Raw genomic sequence first — 24,122 nt, forward strand, 5'->3', positions numbered from 1 at the left:
GCAAGAAGGTACCTTGTACATTTTTGCAATTATTATAATTAGCAAATTTCTTAGACCTAGGAGATTCTAATTAAGTGCTTAGTGAGTGGATGAATAAGGGAGGGGCTGGGCTTTATTTGGAGCAGATGAATAATTGAGAAAATGTAATATAAACATAGGTTCTTTAGGTAGTGTCTATCCAGTTCAGATCTCTCCATATTCTGCAATACGTAGAAGTTTTAAACTTGGGAAATTAAAAAAAATAAAAGCAGATTTAAAAAAATAATGATTGACCCCATGTTATACAACATTTAACTTCAGCATAAAAGTTTAAGAATGAGTAATGGATCCTGTTCTTTGGGTTCTGAAACTAATATCCAGTTTTGCCTCAACCAGGAACTATTGAGAACACTTGGTGTCTCTGATCCAGTCTGATTTGGATTCTCCTTCTTTCAGGTTAGATTAATCCTCTACTAGGTGAACTTCACTTTTTTTTTTCTCCTCCACCAGATGAGCACTGCTAGTTTCAAGGCTCTTATTTTTATTTGCAGACCATTTTCCATCTTTAACAGCCTAACTTAAATTTGCTTTAATTACTTTGGCCTAAAATTAATTGATTGGAAGGTTAGCATCTTGCAATAATGCAAATCTCTGACTTAGAATCTAGGCTGGATGGCAGCAATTTGTACTTCTGTATTTTCTGTGTTCTTCTACAGCTCCTTCCAGGACAGGAGAGCAGTTTGGCCCAGGTCTCACATTCACAGGGCCTCAAATTTAGGTATATGATTTTATCTCTAATTCAAACCTAATTTTTCAGTGGATAATAAAATTCCATTGTCTTGTTTTTGTTTACTAAATGCATGATTGTATTAAATGTAAGCTTTAAAAATATTCCACACATTTTATATACTTGTTTAAGTATTTATGTTTTAAGCTACCAGGAAATTCTAAGAATTGAGCATGTGCTTATCTTAATTGCAGAGAGGCCTCCTATGGTCTTATTTGTGCTTTCTGCCCAGAGCTATGTAATGTACTACTTTGAAAAGAGGGAAAAAGTTATATTTCATCCATTTAAGAGGGAAACATGACTTCCAGTTCAGATTTTATTTGAAAATGCTTTGCTTTTGGATAGTGCTACTACATCCCCTGTATAATTCGCTGAAACCATCCCATTTCAGGACTAACTGAAGGGTTTCTTGACTGATTGATTTATACTCACAATGTATAGGCATCAAAAGTAGAATTGTTCATATTCCTTTTTGCTTACCTCTTGTCTGTCAAGAAAAATGCTCTAATGTTGAAAAACAGAAGGCAAATATTGGGAAGAAATTAATGAAGCCCAACATAGAGATGGTTTCATTGTTCCAGTGGAGTTTTCATTTATATATTTTACATATATATATATCTATAATTTAGCATAGAATATTCAGAAAATGAACTAATGAAAAGAAAACTCACACCTATACTTTAAATTCCAATCCAACACCACTGGTCTTCCCCATTTCATATAGTATCTTTCTTCTCTGTTAGGTACCCTGGATAACTGAGGTCTTAATCATAGGTCTTCTCCTTGGTTCTGCCACTTTGCAGGTGGAGTTATTTCCAACCTTCAACCCACTTCAAAAGGCAGGCAAGGAGAGTCTTGTCTTTTAAAATTTACTTTGGTAGACACTTAAATGCTGTATTCCTTAAATTCTGGCAAACTTGAGAATGCTTGATTGTTGCCTTTTAATCAAAGGAACTTAGATGGGTGTAAATGTATTGAGTCTTTTTTGCCTTAAAACTTCTTAAGTTGTTGTAGTTCAACAACAATGTATGTTTCTTGCTTTTTTTCTGTTTCTCATTTGATTAGTCACAGGATTATTTATTCCTGAAGTTCAGTTCAATTTCACTAAGATATGTCTTATATTTGATTACTATGTGTATCTTTTCGCTCTTCAAATTCTTATTTCAGGAAAATTTTCATCTATTACATTTTGAATATACATTTTATTGTTTTATTTTTCTGTTTTCTTTTTCAGAAGCATAATTATGCATGTGTTAGAATCCATTTGCCTATTTTTCACATTTATTATTGTCTATTTTTAAAAAATATCTCTGTTCTTTGTCTCAGTACTTTGATGGTTTCCTCAGGTTGATTCTTTATTTCTCTATCATTTGTATTATTTTGTGTAGTTGCTGTTCCATCTGATATATTTTTTTTTCTTTTGGCCATGCCATGCAGCTTGTGGGATTTAGTTTCCTGACCTGGGATTGAACCAGGGCCACGGCAGTGAGAGCACCAAGTCCTAACCACTGGACCACCAGGGAATTCCCATGACTACTTTTTTTTTTCATTCCTTTTCTGAGCTACTGACTCCTACTAGCTTATTTTTTGCCTTTTTTTGTTATCTTTTATGTCTCAGTTGTTTTATTTTTTCCCCATTCTTTTAGTCTCCCTGTTACCTTGAAGAATTTTTTGTATTTCTTTCCTATTTTCTATGGTAATTAATAATTCACATTTACTGAACTCTCAAGATGTTCCAGAAACAGTGATTTTCAAATCACTTTGTATTCATTTTGTAGTTAATATTCAGAATAAACTTATGAGTACTTAGGTACTATTATTAACTGTTTTTACAGATAACTAAACAGTGAAAATTATTAGTTCATAATTTACAGTTATGAAGACCTTTCTATTGGATGAAGCACTTGCTTAAGGACATTGTGGAAAGAAAAGAGGAGAGTTAGCCAAGATCACAGCTTTGATTTAGGCACTGTGACTCAAACGTTCTTTCATCGAATACCATTTACCCTGAAGGTGTATCTCTCAGCTTTGATATTTAGCACCTAAAAGTGCACACATAGAGGTTCCCAGTGTTTCTGTTTGGTGACTGTTGCTTCTTATTCCTTCATCCCAACTTTGTTTTCATAGGACAGTATATAAATAAAAATGATGTGCCAGCTTGGTTCAAAGATACAAAGCAAAATCAGTAAAGGGAAAAGGCACAAGGGGCAAATTCCACATGAAAACAGGCTCAAACTTCTAAAAGTCCTCTCCCAGTGACTCACATGAGACATGCTTAATTCCTCCAGGCGTGAACGTGACAGAATGTGTGAAATATTGTTACCAGGGAAGCTCATTAAAGACTAATTGCCTAGGGATTTTATTAGGGATTGGTCACATAAGCACCCTTGGCCTAGCATGTACTGAAATTCTAGCTTCCCAGAAGGAAAGCAGGTAGTCAGCATAAACCATATTGTTTACACAAACAGTTTTGGCACAGTGAACTAATACACGGTTCTGGGAATGGTGGGAACCCTCCCCAAATCCAACTTCAATGCACTTGGATCCACTCAGAAGTAACAATCTAAGAGAGAGAGCAAGAGAGGAGCCACAGTGCTTTTTAGGATTTAGGCTCAGAAATCCCACACTGTCACTTCTGACATATTAGGTTTATTAGAAATGAGTCACAAAGTCCAACCCACTCTCAAGAGGAAGGAAGGGGATATTCCTCACTAATTCTGATAAAAGATGGCAATATTTCTATTTATAGCTCCTGTGAAAATACTATAATTTAATAGAAGAAATGTAGTCTATAATCCAATTGTCTGTCAGGTTTGAAATCATCCAATTCTTGATTATTTTAAGATTTGAGAAATTCATATCCCTTTGAAGACTTAATAATACTAATTATGTAAATATTTCTTACATCAAATTCACATAAAATGTGACAAAATGTACCAATTAGCAGGGTAAAATGTATAACAACATTTATTTTGATTCAAAAGATGCTATTACTCTATGAAAACTCTGGAATGCAAATCTAAAGAGGAACTGGATTTCAAAGGTAGGAACTCATTGTAGGTCACTACCATATCCTGACCAAGACCCTTAAAAACAATCCCACGAGGAAAGGAGACTGTAAACTAGTGATTAAGCTAATGCATTACCCTAATGTTCTGTCAAGAGAGGCTTAGGTCTTTAGAGTTCAGCATACCTAGCACTGTGTCTGCAGATGATTAACTAAGAGAATCGCAAATGTAATCCCAAATTTGGGATTTGAGCAATGCCTGAGCTAATCCTTGAGCTTAGGCATTGACCCAGATCATCAAGGGCTCATTGCAGATTATGCAAATGCCCAAGAGACTACACAGTTCCAAATTAATATAGTCTCACTGTGTGATCATGAGAAACAGCATTAAGCAGTGAACTTTCTGGCTGGTTTTTAGAAGCAGGACTCTGTCTTCATTTTTGGATTGTTTAAGCCCTAGATTCTTAAATAGTGGTGGGAGGGGTGGGTGACAGCAACACTGAACTCCCTGCAACTAATGCCAGTGGACGTTTTTAGGAAGGTAAGAAATGTGAGCACATTTATAATCTAAATTTATGTAGTGTATGTTGTAATATTACAGTTTAACAGTTTTGTCAGGTTATGTGACATGTAAACTCTAGGATGAACACTGTTTTAATAAGGGAAAATGTTTTTTCAAGATAGAAATAAAAATTTACAAAAACGTATGAGAAAAATGGGTTTTTGGGGAACACAGCTGATTTTATTTTCTTGTGTGTTTTCCTTATTTGTATTTTAGGTGAGGAAGAGATTTAACATCTGTTCTCTTCTTTATATATACTTAGAGGTCTGCATGAGTCCTGTCATGAAGTACCCAAGGAAGGTAGTCAATTATAATTTAAGACCCAAGTATAAGAAAAAGGGGAGAAATTACAATTAAGAAAATCACTTCATGTCACTATGGAGCTTATTCCTAATGACTATATAAGCAGTGTAACCTCTGAACTCCCTATTTATTTTTCCAGGTTATTGCAGGAGGTCTGCAACATTAGGCAAACCTGCACCTGAGTGAAATTGCTTAATCAGTTATGCTGTTTTAATAGCACATCTAGTGAATTGAACAAGTGCCAAAACACTTTAGTTCCAAAGGAAAACCATAAACATTCATCTTAGACTGAGTCTTTGCACACAAACTAAATTGGAGGACTTAGGATATTATCTGATATTTCAGACCAGAAGGGAAAATAAAATATATTTTTCATCTGAGATACCCAGATAATATAAACCAAGGGATATGTTTTCTCTTGAATTATACTGGTATTTTCTTTTATCCTCTATTTCAGATTCAGGTCAATTCAACAAATATCTGTCTATTGTACAAGGCATTTAACTAGGCATTGTTGAGATGTGGAGATAAATGAGATTCAGTCTTTGCCTATAATAACGTGGGAGCAGAGATGGACTGGAAATGGCTACCATTTCGGGGGCACACACTACACATCTGTAGCTGTATTAGCCATCTTTTTAGCCTTTTAAACCAATTTCTACTGCCTCCTAGAAGTCTGTAAGAATTTATTCTCCTATTATCTAGAGCGGAAGTCTGAGAACCTGCGAATTTATGTAACTTAACTAAGAAACGCACATATCTTGTAAGTGACTAAGCCTGGATTCAAATTCAAATCACTCAGATTCTATAACTCAAAATGAACAGTTAATATCTGCTGATGAACAAGGCAGTCATATGTGAATGCATCTTTAAGAGTCAACATTCATTGGACAGATATTCAATTAGAATTCATCATCCCAGATCTCCTAATTTATAAAATCGATGAATGATATGGACAATATACAACCATTTTATGACAATATTGCTGCTATTGTTTATATTTCAATGATATGTTTCCTGTACAAGTAATGTACAATCCCAGAGTTATATGTAATTCCCTGTGTATGATATACACTTTGATATTCCCATTTTGTTTATGTACCATATGGATACTGAATACTGTAACAAATAAAATCAGTTTGTTTGTTTGTTTTTGCGATACACAGGCCTCTCACTGTTGTGGCCTCTCCCGTCGTGGAGCACAGGGTCCGGACGTGCAGGCTCAGTGGCCATGGCTCACGGGCCCAGCCGCTCCGCGGCATGTGAGATCTTCCCAGACCGGGGCACAAACCCGTGTCCCCTGCATCGGCAGGCAGACTCTCAACCACTGCGCCACCAGGGAAGCCCTCAGTTATTTTTGATAAGTAAATTTTAGAAAGTTTAAAGTGGGGCTTATGGGCCAAATGACAATTCTGGAGACTCCCATCTGAGTTACATACAAAAATTGTTGTCCCAGCTAATGAATACACATGAAGGAAGGAACCAAATGGATCGAACTGCATCTTATCCTCTGCCATTATGTAATTCTGTAAACACAACAGTCTACAGCTGTTGTGCTGTAGACTGTTATAGCAGCTGTTGGGCTGTAGACAGTTGTGCTGTGTTTTGTTACAGTTATAGAAGCTGAATGCAAATAACTGTCTAACTTTGAACTTCTTAAGTTTAATTCTAATTAGATTTTATTCCAAAATCAAGGCATTATACAGAAATGCTGCTATAAAATAATAAAAGTATAAATAAGGCAGCCTTCTGATTTTCATTCCTAATAGCTCTTACTCCAAGTGTGGATAACCTACCTCACCATGGTTATGAATGAAATTATTCATGCAACCTTCACATATAAGGATGCCTCTTCTTGTAGTCCGTAACTCAGAAAGTCTTATGTTACTAATAGATACAAACCCTTGAATGTCTTTATCATCTTCCTCATCTCAAAAAGCTCTGAATATATAATAAGCATATGTTCTTTGTATGTGTGTATCTTTATTACATTAAAAAAAGTCAACCACAACATGTCTCCCTACAACATCAACTGTCCTGAAGATACAGAACAGTTTTGACAGACACAATGTTTTTATTCTCAAAAGTTTCAGTAGGAAACAGCACCAGCACAACAACGATATGTAAGTAAGAAAGTAACAATATTAGACCAATACCCTGTAAAACATTAGCGTTATATGTTTATTCAACATAAAGTAATGTAAATGATTTTGGCAGTATAAGTCTTCCATCTATATATTCTATGTGGCCTGGTGGGACCTCCAGGTGTTCATCAAAGTCCAGCTCCCCTATTACTATAGTGCCCAAATTGTCTCTAGGGCTGCCGACCTAGAATGCATTCTGTAGTCTCACCTGAAGTTAGGTGTGACTATGTGATTAAACTCACCAACAGAATACGAGTGGATGTGTCATGTGCCCCTTTGGATCTTGGCTTTTAGATGCAGAACACTTGCATCACATACTCTCTTTCCCTTTCCTGTTGGTAGATGTGTCAAGGCAGTGACTCAGCCTCTATCATGCAGAATATGAAAATACTGTAGGAGAGATGGGAGCAACAAAGGACAAAAACCTGGCTCTCTGACAAAGTGGAGCAGAGATTCCCTGGATGATCTCGGCCTTTCATATAAGGGCTTCCACAGAAAAGAGAGAGGAAAACGTCATGTTTTTATAGTTCTTACACTTTTGAATCTCCGTTGCAGCAGCTTATCTGTCAGCCTAATTAAGGCATGTGGGAAAGACCCCTCTTAAAGGTCTGGTTTCCTCACTGACAAAATAAAGATACTAGACTAGAGGGTCTCTAAAGCCTCTCCAATATAATATGCTGTGAAACTGACTATTTTATTCTATGACAAGTTCTTGTTAAGAAGTTGGAAAATAAAACCTGCAAGACATTCATATTAATGAAGCAATTGCTATACAAATATAATGAAAAGCAATTACAAATTTAAAGAATCCAATTTAGATAAAGATTTATATGGTGTTGACAGACTCCAGTCTATTTACATTCCTTTAACTGAACAGAAAAAGAAAACCCTATAGAGATTCCATAGTGAGGCAGGCTTCAAATTATTACTAATCACCACCCTTCTCCCTAGTGCTACAGGAAACTGAACACAGAACATGTGGTGCTATGTGGAACTGACTGGACAGAAGTACAGAAAGAAGAATGAAGAGTTCATGCAATAATCAAGAGTGAGAAGCTCTGGGACTGTGAGGAAGATAGAAGTGCCATGTGTTTTCAGGCCAGGCAACCCACATAGGCATACCAATGACGACACTTGCTGGTAGTTATGTGACCTTGGGAAAGTCACTCCACGTTCCCTTTTCTCAGTTCCCTCGTTGGTAAAATAGCTATGAAAATAGGATCCATTTCAGAATAGTATAAGGTTTTAAAAAGACAGTGCATGTAGAGCACTAAAGTGGCAATAGTCACAGTTTAATAGATGCTAGCTATTTTTGTTATGATACTACTGCTTTTGTTAGTAGTAGAAGTATGATTTTAAGCTATCAAAGATGTCATGCACCCAGGGCTTCCTTGGTGGCGCAGCGGTTGAGAGTCCGCCTGCCGATGCAGGGGACATGGGTTCGTGCCCCGGTCCAGGAAGATCCCACATGCCGCTGAGCGGCTGGGCCCATAAGCCATGACCACTGAGCCTGCGCGTCCGGAGCCTGTGCTCTGCAACAGGAGAGGCCACAACAGTGAGAGGCCCGCATACCACAAAACAAAAACAAAAACAAAAAACAAACAAACAAACAAAAAGATGTCGTGCACCCAAACATTGTAGAATGCAAACACCAAGTTACACAAGATGGGCTATCTTCAAGGGGACTGCAATTGCCTTGATGAAACAAGACTCAATTACGGAAAATTAATTCATAATTAAGTAACAGATATATGCTACTGCATAGAAATGCAGTAAGTATTCACAAGGTGAAGGAAGTGTAAAATGGTGTAGACTTTGTGGAGAAAAGAACATTGAAAGCCTGTGCTAAGGATAATAAAGGCTTGAAGCTTGCTGTGTGTTGAATATTATTTTAACTGCTTTATGCACTCGGCTTATGTACTCCTCACAATAATCTTATGAGTACATACTTTGCTTATTTCTATTTTATAGATAAGTCAATTGAAAGATAGAGAGCTCAACTAACTTTCCCCAAAGTTACAGGTGGTACTCGATGGAAGCTGTGTAAGAACTGACAAACTGAAACAAAACCAGGGCCAGATCAGAAGCACCGAGTAACACTGAGTTCTTAGAAAGGATAAATCGATGAATGAAAAGCCCATGTCATTCCAAGTAGGGAAGAAAATAAAGACAATCAAGGAAGAAGATTTTGAGTATGACTTATGTCTGAGTGAGAGAGGGAACAGATCTTAATTAGAGCAGTGGCTAAAATAATTATGAGTATGCTCTTATTAAATCCTATGAATTTACATATAGAAATGTTATTTTAATAGGAAGGAATGTGATTTTTATAGAAGCCTTGAAATTATAGTGTAATAATTAACCAGTGTTTTTTATTTGTTTAGATAATGATATTCATTTAAGTCTAATCTTTGTCAGACCTCATATTAAGGAAAATGTAGTCCTCTCTCAGAGTTCTGAGACTTTCTGAATGTGTAAAGAATTAGGCCAAGAGACTGATAAGCAAGCTTTCTGCACTTTAATAGAAATGACATTAAAATATTTCCCTCTTTTGGCCCATTTTAAAAGAGTTTTTTTCATGGATAGCATGAACTGAAAAATGCAAGTATTTTATTTGAAGCATTGGTAAGTGAAAAAAATATTACACGAGTTTGATGTGAAGTATCTGCTTGTCTAATGAAATCCTGGCAGAAATATGCCTTACTTTTAACACAAGTTAATTTTATAAATCAAACATACTCTCAAGAGAAGGGAAATAGCACTGTGTCATTTTTTGGCAATCGTTCTAAAGCTGAATATTTAAACAGTGAATCTTGGCACCCATAAAAGAGTTTAAACATCAACAGTGTTCTTAAAAAAGACCAAATGACAGTTGAGCTGTGGAAATTCTGCTAACTTTCCATGTAGGAAACATCCTGAACAGAAAGAGGTCTATGCCCCTTTACGCCCTTTATATGCTACATTAATAATTTGAAAGATATATCTATATCTTGTTTAAAAATTTTCTCAAAGACTGAGTCTGCTTAGTGGAAAAATGTAAATTAGTGTTTGGTAACCAGATTAAAAATGTCATTTAAAAAATAATTTTGTAGTATAGTCTAAAGTCAGGGAGCCTGATTCTTCCAGCTCCATTTTTCTGTCTCAAGATTGCTTTGGCTATTTGGGGTCTCAAAGCTACAGTAATCAGAACAGTTTGGTACTGGCACAAAAACAGAAACATAGATTCAATGGAAGAGGATAGAAAGTCCAGAGATAAACCCATACACCTACGGTCAACTTATCTATGACAAAGGAGTCAAGAATATACAATGGAGAAAAGACAGTCCCTTTGATAAGTGGTGCTGGGAAAACTGGAGAGCTATGTGTAAAAGAATGAAATTAGAATACTCTCTAACACTATACACAAAAATAAACTCAAAATGGATTAAAGACCTAAAGGTAATGCCAGATACTATAAAACTCTTAGAGGAAAACATAGGCAGAACCCTCTCTGACATAAATCTCAGCAATATCTCTGTTGATCCACCTCCTAGAGTAATGAAAATAAAAACAAAAATAAACAAATGGGACCTAATTAAACTTAAAAGATTTTGCAGAGCAAAGGAAACCACAAAAAAAACAAAGACAACCCACAGAATGGGAGAAAACATTTGCAAACCAAGTGACCGACAAGGGATTAATCTCCAAAATATGCAAACAGAACATGCGGCTTAATATCAAAAAAAGTAACCCAATTAAAAATGGGCAGAATATCAAAATAGACATTTCTCCAAAGAAGACTTACAAAGGACCAAAAAGCACATGAAAGGATGCTCAACATCACTAATTATTAGAGAAATGCAAATCAAAACTACAATGAGGTATCGCCTCATACCAGTCAGAATGGCCATCATCAAAAAATCTACAAACAATAAATGCTGGAGAAAATGTGGAGAAAAGGGAACCCTCCTACACTCTTGGTGGGAATGTAAATTGGTACAACCATTATGAAGAACAGTACAGTTTTATATTTAAAAAGCTAAATATAAAACTATCATATGACAGAGCAATCCCACTCCTGGACACATACCCAGAGGAAACCATTATTTAAAAAGATACATGCACACCAATGTTCATTGCAGCATTATTTACAATAGCCAAGACATGGAAGCAACCTAAATGTATACCAACAGAGGAATGGATAGGAAAGACGTGGTATATATATATAATGGAATATTACTCAGGCATAAAAACCAAAAACAAAATAATGCCATTTGCAGCAACATGGATGGACCTAGAGACTGTCATACAGAGTGAAGTAAGTCAGACAGAGAAAGACAAATATCACATGATATCACTTATATGCAGAATCTAAAAAAAAAATAGTACAAATGAACTTATTTACAAAACTGAAATGTAGATGTAGAAAACAAACTTACGGTTACCAGGGAATACGCGGGGGGAGGGATAAATTGAGAGATTGGAAGTGATATATACACACTACTATATATAAAATAGATAACTAAAAAGGATCTACTGTATAGCACAGAGAATTTTACTCAATACTCTGTAATAACCTATATGGGAAAAGAATTTAAAATAGAGTGGATATATGATTATGTATAACTGATTCACTTTACTGTACACCAGAAATTAACAACACTGTAATTCAAATGTACTCCAATAAAAAATTTTTTAAAAAAGTAATTTTGGTTGTGTTGGTATGATGGAAGTCTCCCTTTATTTTATAAATATAAAAATGTATACTCAATCATATTTTCAGAGTAGAGTTTATTACATATTAGCAAACTTCTGCTAAGTTAAAATAAAATATTTAAGATGTCAAAACTAACAATGCTCATATTCTTGCTGGATTAGTTTTCATAAATATGAAACTGAGACATCAACATTCATCAGTTTTTCATAATTTAAATGAATATCTCCACTTGTTCTTTACTCTTATTACTGCATTTAAATTTAAGTTTTCAAAGGAGTCTTGTTACTATCCTTCTGTAATTTATAAATAAACCTATATTTTCAGTAAAGATGGATTCACCCATTCTGGAATTCGTTGGGCTCTAGACCATAAAGCTGAACAAGACAGCATTATACCTCCCCAAATGAAGTTTCCAATCTACAGTGAAGGGTTCTTTTAACAATAATAGTTTTAAAAATTAGTAATTTAAAAAGACTGAATATGCCATAAATGGTGTATTTTGAAAGGCTTTAAAGGAAATTTTTCTAAATTGGTTTTATATCTACACTTCCAAAGGTTTAATAGAGAACTATGATTGGGATTTTTTATTTCTCCGTGTTTATTTACTTTTTAAAAAATTTTTGGATCAGATAATTAGGGTTTTTAATCTTTTACTCTGATTTCCTTTTATATGAAGTACCTGAATACAAAGGTGCCTAGAGAGACAGACATGGTTAGGGGGGCTATATTTGAGGTCAGTAAAGAATTCTTTAGACTTACTAAGATTCATGAAATGCACATATAAATGCTGAATTCTCATAACCAAGAGTAAGAGCTCAAAAAAGTCTTTAGCACTTACAAAAGATGTCAATCACGTGCTTTACTGCTTATAGATACATTTTTATGCACATTATTCCAAACAATGGAGAAAGAGAGGCAAACTAAATTTAAGCTGTGAGTAAATTTCAATAATTCTAGGTTGTTCTACTCTAAACTGTATGCATCTTCCTTTAAAAACCCATTTTTAAAATTTAAATTTAATCCAGTTTATTTTGATATTTTAAAAATAATGTCTATTTTCTCTTCCAGATATACTGTTTAAGAGGATTTATTTTATTCATGAGAAAAAGTTGATTTATTCTCTGCAGAAAAGAGAAGAAGGTTGATGCTTATCAAGACACAAGAAATGCAAAACAGGCTTCAAGAGTGGGAAGGGGGAATACTTGCCTTGGACTTTCCTTGATTACTTGTACAGTTATTGGTAAAATATCCAAACAGAATACATTCTGCTTTCCTTGTCCCAGGCATATCACTATTTCACATTTTCTTGTGGCCCTGTCTTTCTATCGTTCCGTTATCCACATAGCCATCTTGAAATTTAATAATATTTATCATTCTCCAATTAAGTTATATGAGGTGAGACTCTAACTCAATTAACATATATCATGTGGGGAGCACTCTATATCTTTCAAACACTGCTAACACACTCCAGTTCCAAGTGGATTCATAGCAGAGCAGTCAGCAAGTCTTAAGGACTACTCTCCTGCAATCTATCTTTTTCTTTTTTTTTAAATAAAAGATGCTACAGTTTTTTTCACTCACTTACTTAAAACTATAAAACTATGTTATATTTACTTCAAAAAACTGCTTTTCTATAAAGAAACAGAGGATTTTTTTGGTTATTTGGTCTTTCTGAATATGGGGAGGTTATATAGATTTTTGAAGAATTTAATAAACTTTTCTCCTTAACCTAATCATAAAAATCTTAACAATTATTAGAATGAGTAAATATATTTCATACATAAGTAAAAATGCTGAACTTTAAATATCCTCAAATACAAAACATTAGAAATCAGTGGATGATCTAGTGAAAATAAATAGATAAAAAAATAAAGAGATAAGAATCTAATTCTCATGACACTGAATTCCTCAGTTGTTAAATGATCATGGTGGAAAGTAAATCTTGTCAAGGGTTTACCTCCTATACTCACAAAAAATATTTAAATATACTTCAGTATTAGTAATATATGTATTAAGAAATCATAATAATTTCAAGATGTAAAGAATAAAAGATCAATTAAAACTTAATTGCCCTGTGCTATGTGGCTGCTTCCCACTAGCTATCTATTTTACATTTGGTAGTGTATATATGTCCATGCCACTCTCTCACTTTGTCACAGCTTACCCTTCCCCCTCCCCATATCCTCAAGTCCATTCTCTAGTAGGTCAGGGAGATCAGCTCGGTAGTTTGTGACCACCTAGAGGGGTGGGATAGGGAGGGTGGGAGGGAGGGAGACGCAAGAGGGAAGAGATATGGGAACATATGTATATGTATAACTGATTCACTTTGTTATAAAGCAGAAACTAACACACCATTGTAAAGCAATTATACTCCAATAAAGATGTTAAAAAAACTTAATTGCCAAAAAATATTTCTTAAATAAAACTAAATGTATTACTCACTTTTTAAAGGAATCTTGAAAATAACATATATGAAAGCAAAGAATTTCTTTTTTTTTTTTAGATTTAGAACTATTGTTCTTAACTTGCTTTTCTGGGAAAGGATACTTTTCTGTAAATGGACCTTACTACTATGTGTTATGTAACTCCAGCGAGTGCCATTCGAGTGCCGTTCATTTAATGTATCGTGTGAATGGTAACCTCGTGGTTGAACATGATGGAGGCCCACTGTCTACACCTGGTTCTCATTTGGTTATTAAGAGGTAGGTGGACACAGAATCTGCTGTGTTCCATAGGATGCCTTTAGGTGGTATTAGAATGATTCCCGGGGCCAGCTACATAATTTCTAGGGCCCATTGTGCAATGAAAATGTGCTCCTTGTTCAAAAAACAGAAAAGAAGGTTTTTCCTTTCTTACACAGTTTCTCTATTTACTGTCATGGTGTTTTTAAATTTTTCTATTTCATATTACACACACCCTCCCCTCCCCCGGGCACAGAGAAACTGACAGGAGTGCAGACCATTACAGGTGCTTGGGGCCCTGCCCTAAAACTTGTTGAGCCAGACTTCAAGTGTCCCTGTCTCTGAGCCCAACCCCAGGAGTGGAGTACAGCCATCGCTGCTGGGCAGGAGCAGGGAGCAGGTGGACCAAAACCCACCTCAGGAAGGTGCTGAGAGGTGAGAATGCATATGAGCTCCAAGTCCCTGAGTTATGTTCCATTGTATCACTGGACTTCACTTAAAAACCACAAATTCAAAGATAAAATTAAGAATTTTAAGAAGCAAGCTCAGAGCATTAAATCCAAAAGGAGTACCTTCTGGGTATAAGGCCCTGTGCTGGTGCACTGGTTGAACACCTGTGAAGAAGTACGGTGACTACATAATTCATCATCTAAACCAGGATGGTTTTGATCTTGAAAGGGGCACCACTGTAACCTCGCTGGGACAAGAGGCATAAATCCACCTGATTTGGGACAAACTGTGATGAATAGTTACCCTACAGAAAATACAACTCAAATAAACCTTTAAAATTTATAAATTCCTAGGGACCCACAAGAAAAAATCCAGGGGTAGAGTTGGCTTAAATCCAATGATCCCTATTCCATTTCTGTAGGATTCTCTTTGCTTTGCTCCTCTTCATGTCCTTTCATCCTGAGGCAGTTATAGTTTAATTAGTTATAGCAGCTCCAGATCTTAAATTTGGTTAAAACAATATCCAGAAGAAGAATAAAGTTCTCTACCATCTATATACTAGTTAATTCCAGAACAGAAAAGGCCTTTCTAGAAGCTTCAGGAAACCTCTCCTTCAGTTACATTGAATCACATGCTCATTTCTGAACCAATTACCATCAAAAGAGACAACTGATTTTAAGCCTATAAGAACCACCTCCAGAGATGGGAATGGGATCAGTAGATGGGCTCCACTGAAGACTGTAAATCTCAAAGAAAATCAGGTTTTGTTAAGAAAATTTCTGTTATGAAAGTGGAAACAGTACAGATGCAGAACTATCATCTAATAATGTTTAACTGATTTTTCCTGGATAAACAGAGGAAACTCAGTGATACGAGCCCAGATCACATTTGCAGTGGCACATTATGTAGGCATAGCCAAGCCAGACAGGCAGATTCAGACGAGTTTCGTCTTCCTAACAAGGCTCTTAGGACCCCTTATGATTTTGTTTCCTGCCAATATCTCTCACTACCACAGGGGAGGCAATATATTATCCTTACTCTATTAGGGTTTGTTTTTGTTTGTTTTTTGTTGGAGTCTGAGAATTAAACTTACATAAGCCATCAGCAGAAGGAAGACATACAAATTTACTTAATGTAAGTTTTATGTGATATGGGAGCCTTCATAAGGAATGAAGACCCAAAGAACTGGTGAAACTTAGATGTCTTTATATTAGGTTGAACAAAGGCATTTGTGGAAAAGTAAGTAAACTATATGGGGGGGGGGGGGCTAAAGGAAGACAAGAAAAGAATTATTTTAACAAAGTCTGTTTGTGTAAAATTCTCTTAGTCTCAACTTCTCGTTCCTGATGATAAGAATGTTACTTTTCTAGCATATGGAGGATATCTTTCACAGAGGAGTTTCATATCCTGCTTTTAAGAAAAAGAAGGTAAAAATGTTTTTCTTATCTTTGCTGTTTATCACGTGCCTTTAACTCAAAATAGTCAATCTGCCAGAGTGGCATATTTTGGGGTGATGTGTTCAGAACTCTTTCACTACATACCTGACAAACAAAGGAATCAGACCCAAAGAAATACTTGAAATGGTCAAAATGTGTGATGCTCTATTACCCTATTTTACATTTCAAGTTCCTAGTATTTACTGAACACTTAATACATATGCATTAAATTAAGGACAAAAGCATTATTAGGGCTAAAAAGCATCATTACATTTTGACAAAATTCAGGAAGATATAACCATTTCAAACTTAGATGTATCTAATAAATTAGTTTAAAATATATACAGAAAAATGGATAAAAGTACAGGGAGAAGTTGACAAATCTATCATAATGATTATGAAGTCTCCCCAAATCTATCTATAGATTCAATGTAATTCAAATAAAATTCTCTGAGATATTTTCCTATATATAGGAAAGCAAAGGGCTAAGAATAGCCAAAATAAACTTGAAAAAGAGAATGAGATGACTTTCCTTACCAAATGTCAATAATATCAATATATACTTTCATTCATGTAAGAAAATGATAGAAAAATTAACCAATGATTGAAATTAAATTGGTTTAACCACATGTAAAGTATTTTTAATATTAAAATATGAACATTTTATATTATCTTATAAATTAGAATATTTTGATACCATATGAGAAGTGGTTCCATATATGTCACATATAACAATGTTCACCCTCATTAGAATATAAACTCCATGAGGACCAGGAAATTGTGTTTGTGTGTGTGTTTTCTATTGAAAGAGTACTTAGCAGCTAGTAGGTGTTCAATAAATATTTGCTAAATGAAAGAAGAAAGAATTAGGAAAACCACCAAAATATATTTTCTCAGAAGAATACATAAAGTATGGTATGATTAGAAAATGAAATACATTTCAAAATAAAAAGTAATATACTATAGATAAATAGTGTTGTGTTCAAAAAATAATTTGAGTGAAAATAAGTTTCAGAAAATTACATATAGTGTGTTGTTTTTATGGACTAAACAGCAAAAATAATACCTTTTAGGGATATAAACATCTATGATAAGACTATTTTTAAAACAACTGAATGATAAATATGGAAGAGGCAGGACAAAGGGTTGGATAGGGACACATATGAGAATGCATGAACATAAATGCTCTAGTTATTGAGTTGGGGGTACTTAGAGAAATTATTATTATTATGCATTTTAATTTATAAATGGTATATATTCCTTTATATGTATTAATTACGTTAGAATAAACAAATACAATTTTAAAAAGCAAATGAAAGCACTTAAAAAATATATAGATATTTCTTCACTTAGAACATTTAGATAAAACTGTAAAATATGTTTGAAATTGTATAGTAAGCCAATTGTAGATCTGGCACAGGGACAAAGTTTTCCCCAAGCTAATTTGGTACATTTTCAAAGAGTACATACCTTCTAATTTGCTGGATTAATAATTAGAACTTTGTAAGATTTATTTTTTTTAAAACTAGAATTAAAAACTTTGAGTTTAGAGCCCACTAATTTGGATTTGGCAATAATTCAAAGTGAATCAGGCTTACGTTTACCTTTGCACCATTTAAAAAGAATCAGTACTGTAAGCAAATTAACTGTGTTAAGATTGAAAGTTTAAAAGAAGAGGATTATCTTTTTAATTGTTCACATTTTTCATGGATATAAAAAATACTGACTTAATTCAATATAATCACTCTTTTAATCACAAATGAATGAGGCTTATCTATTCATTTGAGCAGGATCTGAGAACTTTGGCCTTCAAGAGATGATTCTTCTCCAGAAACTTAAATGTATGAAATCTTAATTGCTTATAAAATACTCATAATTTGTTTTCCAAAAATTCTAGTCATTTTTCTACATGGTAGGAAAATGTGTGTTTTTTATGCACAATTCCCCTTTTAAAAGATGAGTTTAGGAATTAAACAAAAAATTTCTTGGCTACTCAGAAGACAAACACAAAACATTGCCTTATCCTAAATTCTACAACATGACTGGGATTCAATGTGGTTTGTGTTGACCTAATCTAAAAATAGCCATAGAAATGACAATTGGAAATGTTCCAGAAGAATAAGAATGATATTAAGAGAGTAATTAGGCTAATATGTTTAATGTTCTGAGAAGAAAACACATGGAGAAGGATCCCTCCTATTCCCAGGAACATAAGTAGTCTCAGTGTTAAAGAATTATTGAGAGAAATATTGAATAATCTAACTCAGTGAAAAAAATATCAGTTAAATATAATGTGTTCAGGCACTTAAAGGACAGAGTACTTAATAAAGTATATTTAGAGTATATTGATTACAGCCATAAATTTATATACTTCTTGTGTAGATAAATTCATTACCATGATCCATTCAGAATAACCATTTTAGATGGTATTGCTCTATACAGAATTCTGGCAAACACAAGTGAAGCTGATTTATTCAAGAGAATTATTCATTTAATTTCCACCATTTAGTATTTATGTTCCCTTTTCATTCATTTATTCATTTCATCTTTATTCATTTATCAAGTATTCATTTAAGTGAGTTTCATTATAACCACAGTAGGGTGAGATTTTCAGTAAATTTATTCCTTTAATAGGTTTATTCTTACAAAATCCTCTGAGCAGATAAAGGTTGCTTGACCCATTATGTTCACATCTCTTTAAATTTTTTACAACTTTTCCTTTATCCATTTCCTTTCTTAATTTGGATGCTTTCCTTGAATTTCATTGAATTTCCTGGAATCAACCTCACTAATCTATTTAATATTTGACATACTAAATATTTTTTTATTCAATGAATATATATTATGTTGTAGGTTCTATATAGTAGTCATTGAAGAAATTTTACTATTCAACAGTCAAGCAAACTTATTCCACACTAGGTAATATAATAACACTTTGAGACTAACACTATTATTTAAAACTATTTATATATCATTAACATTGTCCCTGGTTATTTGAGACTTTTTCAGCTTCATGATTTTTTTGTTGTTATTTCACTAAAATTAACTTGCTATTTACAAAAATGTAAACTAATTATATTTTACATTGCCAGTGGAACTGTTATTATTATTATTTGTTTGTTTAATGATGATTGTGTATCTAGTCTTGCTAGTCCAATGACAGAGACATACAGATAATGGAGCAATTTTTCTTAACTTTTCATATTTGAATTTGATGTTCAGTTTTTTAAAGTTTGTCACTTAATAGATAACTCTTTTTTCTTTCTTTATCCCCCAGCCTTATCATTGCTGTGTTCCTATTCTTTATATCTATTTCTTCCCAACCACTTTACTCTATTTTGGTTTGGTTATTCATTTTGGCTCCCTTTTGCGGGTTACTGATTTTGCCTTCTAACCTAGTTTTCATTTTTCATGCTTAGTTTCAATGTCTCTGAAGATTTGGGGTCAGGGTCCCTCACTCAGACAATTCTAGTCCTAGAGAATAATGAGCAGGCACTCCACTTTTAGCCCAGCCTAATTCTTTCTCCCAACTCCTCTTGTTATAACTTTGGAAAATCATGTAATAAAATCTGTTTGAAACTATTGTACGGAGCTGTTTCCTAATTCAAACTGGTGACTACGGAGAGTAAATGAGTTAGCTACCATCCTTACACTAGCCTAGATTTTGAACACCAGAAGGAGGTGGGAGCACCAATATTTCCTATTTAATTATTTAAGCAACTGGTTTCCTTCTAGTTTTGTTTGTTTGTTTTTTTAAGTATGAGGCTTCCTGTTAAAGGGTGGCAGAAAAAAAGATACAAGACTCAGAGGTGACAATTGTTATTGTCTTTCCTTTGAGTTTCAATTTTTATTTGAGGTCAGCATGGATACATAGATAAACTCTACAATGTTAATAGGAATGAGTATGAGCATCATGGGAAAAAAATGAGTGTCAATGTAGTAGTCAGAAGATAAAGAACTGAACACAAAGTTCCATTTGCCATAAATTGTTCTACAGAAATGTAGTCTGCAAGAACATTGCCAAAGGGTGCGCAAACAATGCCAAAACTCATAGAATTTAGAGAAAAAAGTAAGAATAAATTCCACCTTACATGTATTATGGTGATTATCCTAAGTCATATTCAAAACCAGTGTGCTTGGGTGAAAGAAGGTGCCTTAAAGGTCCGTTGCCTATTGTTTGTTTAAATTGCTTTTTCTGAAATTATAATTATGTTCAATCATTTTCTATAGGAATATTTTGAGATTATAGTACTTGTTATTTTTTAATTACAAGTGTGGTTTTAGTAACAGGGCATGGTTTTATAAAAAAATAGTAATGTTATAAGTAATAAACAGTAGCATTATTGTGAGTTCAAATCTCTGTGATGTCAGTGGTCATAATATGGAGAAAACGTCTCATGAAAGCCATCTACCCTAGGTGCTGTATACTGATGAGAACTTTATTTTTCTTTAATTTAAATTTAATTTAATTTTTATTGTTTGTAGTATAGTTCATTTACAGTGTCCTGTTAGTTTCAGGTATACAGCAAATATATATATATATATATATATATATATATATACATACACACACACACACACACACACACACACACAATCATTTTCAGATTCTTTTCCCATATAGGTTATTACAGAATATTGAGTAAAGTTCCCTGTGCTATGAAGTAGGTCATTGTTGATTATCTATTTTATATATAGTAGTGTGTATATGTTAATCCCAAATTCCTAATTTATCTCTCCTCGCTTTGGTAACCATAAGTTTGTTTTCAAAGTCTGTGAGTCTATTTCTGCTTTGTACATAAGTTCATCTACCCTAGGTTCTGCATACTGATGAGAGATTTAATTAGCAACAGAGAGAACTTGGAGAGATTTGAATCAGCCTCTTGAGAGATTGTGTTTTGCAATTTTTGTTTTAACCACAGGTAATCAAACATTACACATAAACTCTTAAGTATGTAAACACACATCCCTCACGTTTTATTCTTGCCTCAGTTAAAGTCTCTTAACTAAGTTCTTGCTACCTCTCACCTCCTATGGGCCATCTTTCTAATGAATTCTTCTGCACTTTAAAAGACTCTGTCCATTCTTTGTCAGTTATAAATTCCATGAACAGCCCTTAGGACAGCCTTTCACAAGGACAGGGCCTGTCTCCAGATTTATTAGTGTCCTGAACATATATCCTCCACTTCAACAAGTGAATCCGAACAGATGACATTGTTTTAATGTCTGCATGCCTTTACACCTGTTGTTCCTTTGCCTAGAAGTCCCCATTCTCCCTTGCCTAGCAAACTTGCCATTCTCTGCAGCAGCTCATGTCATGTCTTTCATGAGGCTTTCCTTTACAGAAAGGAAAACTTTATAGTTCCTTTCCTTTATAGTTCCTCCTTTTCATTGCTCCAACATAATTTTATTCATAACTTTAATAGTTCTATGTGATATGGAGAGAGTACACCATAGTGGTTAAGATCATGCCTTTGACTCAGCAATTCCCAGAGCATAACCTTGAGCAAGTTATGTGAGCTCTTTGGCTCTCAATTTCACCACCTGTAAAAAAGAGGTAATAATAGTAGGTCAAAGGTGGTTGATTACTTCCTGTTTCAAGTTTAACAGGTAAAGAGCTCAGAGGGCACACTCCTAACCTCACAACAAGAAAAAGTTAAACAAACTGAAAAGCAATTACTTTTCTTGGACCCATCAAGGAACTGAAGTTTCAGGGCAAACCACTACTAAAATCTGGTGAGACAGGCTCACCTGGAGAGTTAGAGACCAGATCTGCTTACTTGGAGCAAAAGTCATTGAAGCAATCAACTGGGAGGAACACTTAAATATACTTTGGTTGAATTAGGAGAGGCTGAGTGTGGACTACTATGAGAATGAAAAACTCCTAGGATCAGCAGTCATAGGGGAAGCCCATTCTTTTATAGGCTTTACCTCTAGGTAAAGAACAGAGGAGCCAACTTAAAGAGCTCCAAATCCTCAGAGCTAGAACAATTTGAGCAACAAATAAAGTAGGATCAGATTTCAGCACAAAGTGTAAAGTAAATAACCTGAGTCCATAAATGACATAAATAAATGATTGAATAAATAAATAAATGGTGGAGAATAGGCAAATCTTTCATGCAGAAGAATCTCAAATAATTTATGTAGCTACTCTGACCTCAAGGAAGTACAACATAACGGCCCACTAATTAAGTGCTGACATGCATATTTTCTTCCAAAAGAAACCTGAAAAAACACTATCTCGGCCAGGTGATCAACAGTTGTGTCATTGATATTATGTACCTTTGATATGATGAATGAAAATGACACTTTACCTCTGTGATCTTCCTCTCAGCAACCTATAATCCCAGATTAATCATGAGAAAAACATCAAACAAATTCGAAGAGTAGAGTATAAAACAAAACACCCGACCAGTACTCCTCAAAATTGTCAAGTTCATCACAAACAAGTCTGAGAAACTATTAAAGCCAAGAGGAACCTAAGGAGCTATGATAACTAAATGTAATGTGGTACCCTGGATAGGGTTTTGGAATTGAAAAGAACATTAGATAAAAACTAAAAAAATCTGAGTCAAGTATAAACTTTAGTTAATAATAATATATCAATACTGGTTCATTAAGTGTGACACATGTAACATCTGTGATGGTTAATATTATGTGTCAACTTGACTGGAACACAAGGTGCCTACATATTTGGTTAAATATTAGTCTATGTGTGTCTGTGAGGTTGTTTCTGGATGAGATTTACATACAAATCAGTAGACTGAGTAAATCAGATGGTCCACCCCAATGCCAGTGGGTCTCATCCAATCCATAGGAGGCCTGAATAAAATAAAAGGCAGGACAAAGAAGCATTTGCTCTCTGCCCGATTGTTTTTGAAATGGGACCTGGCTCTTTTATTGCACTTGGATTGGAATTTGCACCTCTAGGTCTCCTGAGTCTCCAGTTTGCAGAGGGCAGGTCATAGGACTTCTCAGGATCCATAATCACATGAGCCAATCCTGAATAATACCTAAATAAATAGCATATATATATATATATATATAGAGAGAGAGAGAGAGAGAGAGAGAGAGAGAGAGAATATATATATATTGTATATATGTATTATATATATGTATCCTATTGGTCTGTTTCTCTGGAGAACCCTGACTAATACACATACTGAAGTAAAATGTTAATAATAAGACAAATTTAGTGTGAGATATATGAGAACTCTGTCTTATCTTTGCCATTTTTCTGTAAATCTAAGACTACTGTAAAATAAAAAAGTTTATTTAAAAAAAGTTTGAGGGCTTCCCTGGTGGCACAGTGGTTGAGAATCTGCCTGCTAATGCAGGGGACACAGGTTCGAGCCCTGGTCTGGGAGGATCCCACATGCCGCGGAGCAACTAGGCCCGTGAGCCACAACTACTGAGCCTGCATGTCTGGAGCCTGTGCTCCGCAACAAGAGAGGCGGCGATAGTGAGAGGCCCGCGCACTGCGTTGAAGAGTGGCCCCCACTTGCCACAACTAGAGAAAGCCCTCGCACAGAAACGAAGACCCAACACAGCCAAAAATAAATAAATAAACAAATGTGGGGTTTAAAAAAAATTTTTTTAAAAGTTTGAATATTGGTAATTCAATAATAATGTTGCTTAATTCTTTATAGGATTATAATGCAGATTAAAAGAGGTTAATCGGTGTAAAATTCTTAGAACAATGCCAGGCACAAAGTAAAGATCAATAAATGCTACCTGTTATTATTAATGTATCATGTAGGTTTATTTTATCAGTTTTTCACTATTCTTCAATCTTCTTCTCTCTACCTGAATCTTATTATTATTTATTTTTGTAATTTCTAGAGATCAATTTTATTAGTTCTATATATGGCAGGCTTTGGAAATTTAATAAGATTGACCAGTATAATTTATTCAATGAATGCTTATGGAAGCTATCTTTTGCGTTTTATACTAGTCTACCTATTACAGAAATAGAAAAAGGAATAGAAAATGATTTTTAAATAACATCTCTACAACTTACCTGGAGAGATTTAATTTTTTATGTTTTTATCATTTATCTTGCTATCTATTTTGAACT

General features: G+C 34.4%; 1 long non-coding RNA gene and 1 other non-coding gene across 2 annotated transcripts; one reads left to right on the plus strand and one right to left on the minus strand.

The window, feature by feature from the left end:
- The first annotated feature begins 729 nt into the window (after positions 1 to 729).
- Positions 730 to 13,710, plus strand: LOC141278554 (uncharacterized). The gene is made up of 3 exons (XR_012331384.1): positions 730 to 757; positions 4,552 to 4,635; positions 12,547 to 13,710. It is a non-coding gene; the product is annotated as an uncharacterized lncRNA (long non-coding RNA).
- On the minus strand, positions 2,218 to 2,289 carry TRNAE-CUC (transfer RNA glutamic acid (anticodon CUC)). Its single transcript has one exon. It is a non-coding gene; the product is annotated as a tRNA-Glu (tRNA).
- Positions 13,711 to 24,122: the final 10,412 nt, after the last annotated feature.

The sequence above is a fragment of the Tursiops truncatus genome, chromosome 4 (genome assembly GCF_011762595.2).
Source record: "Tursiops truncatus isolate mTurTru1 chromosome 4, mTurTru1.mat.Y, whole genome shotgun sequence".
NCBI classification, from domain to species: domain Eukaryota; kingdom Metazoa; phylum Chordata; class Mammalia; order Artiodactyla; family Delphinidae; genus Tursiops; species Tursiops truncatus.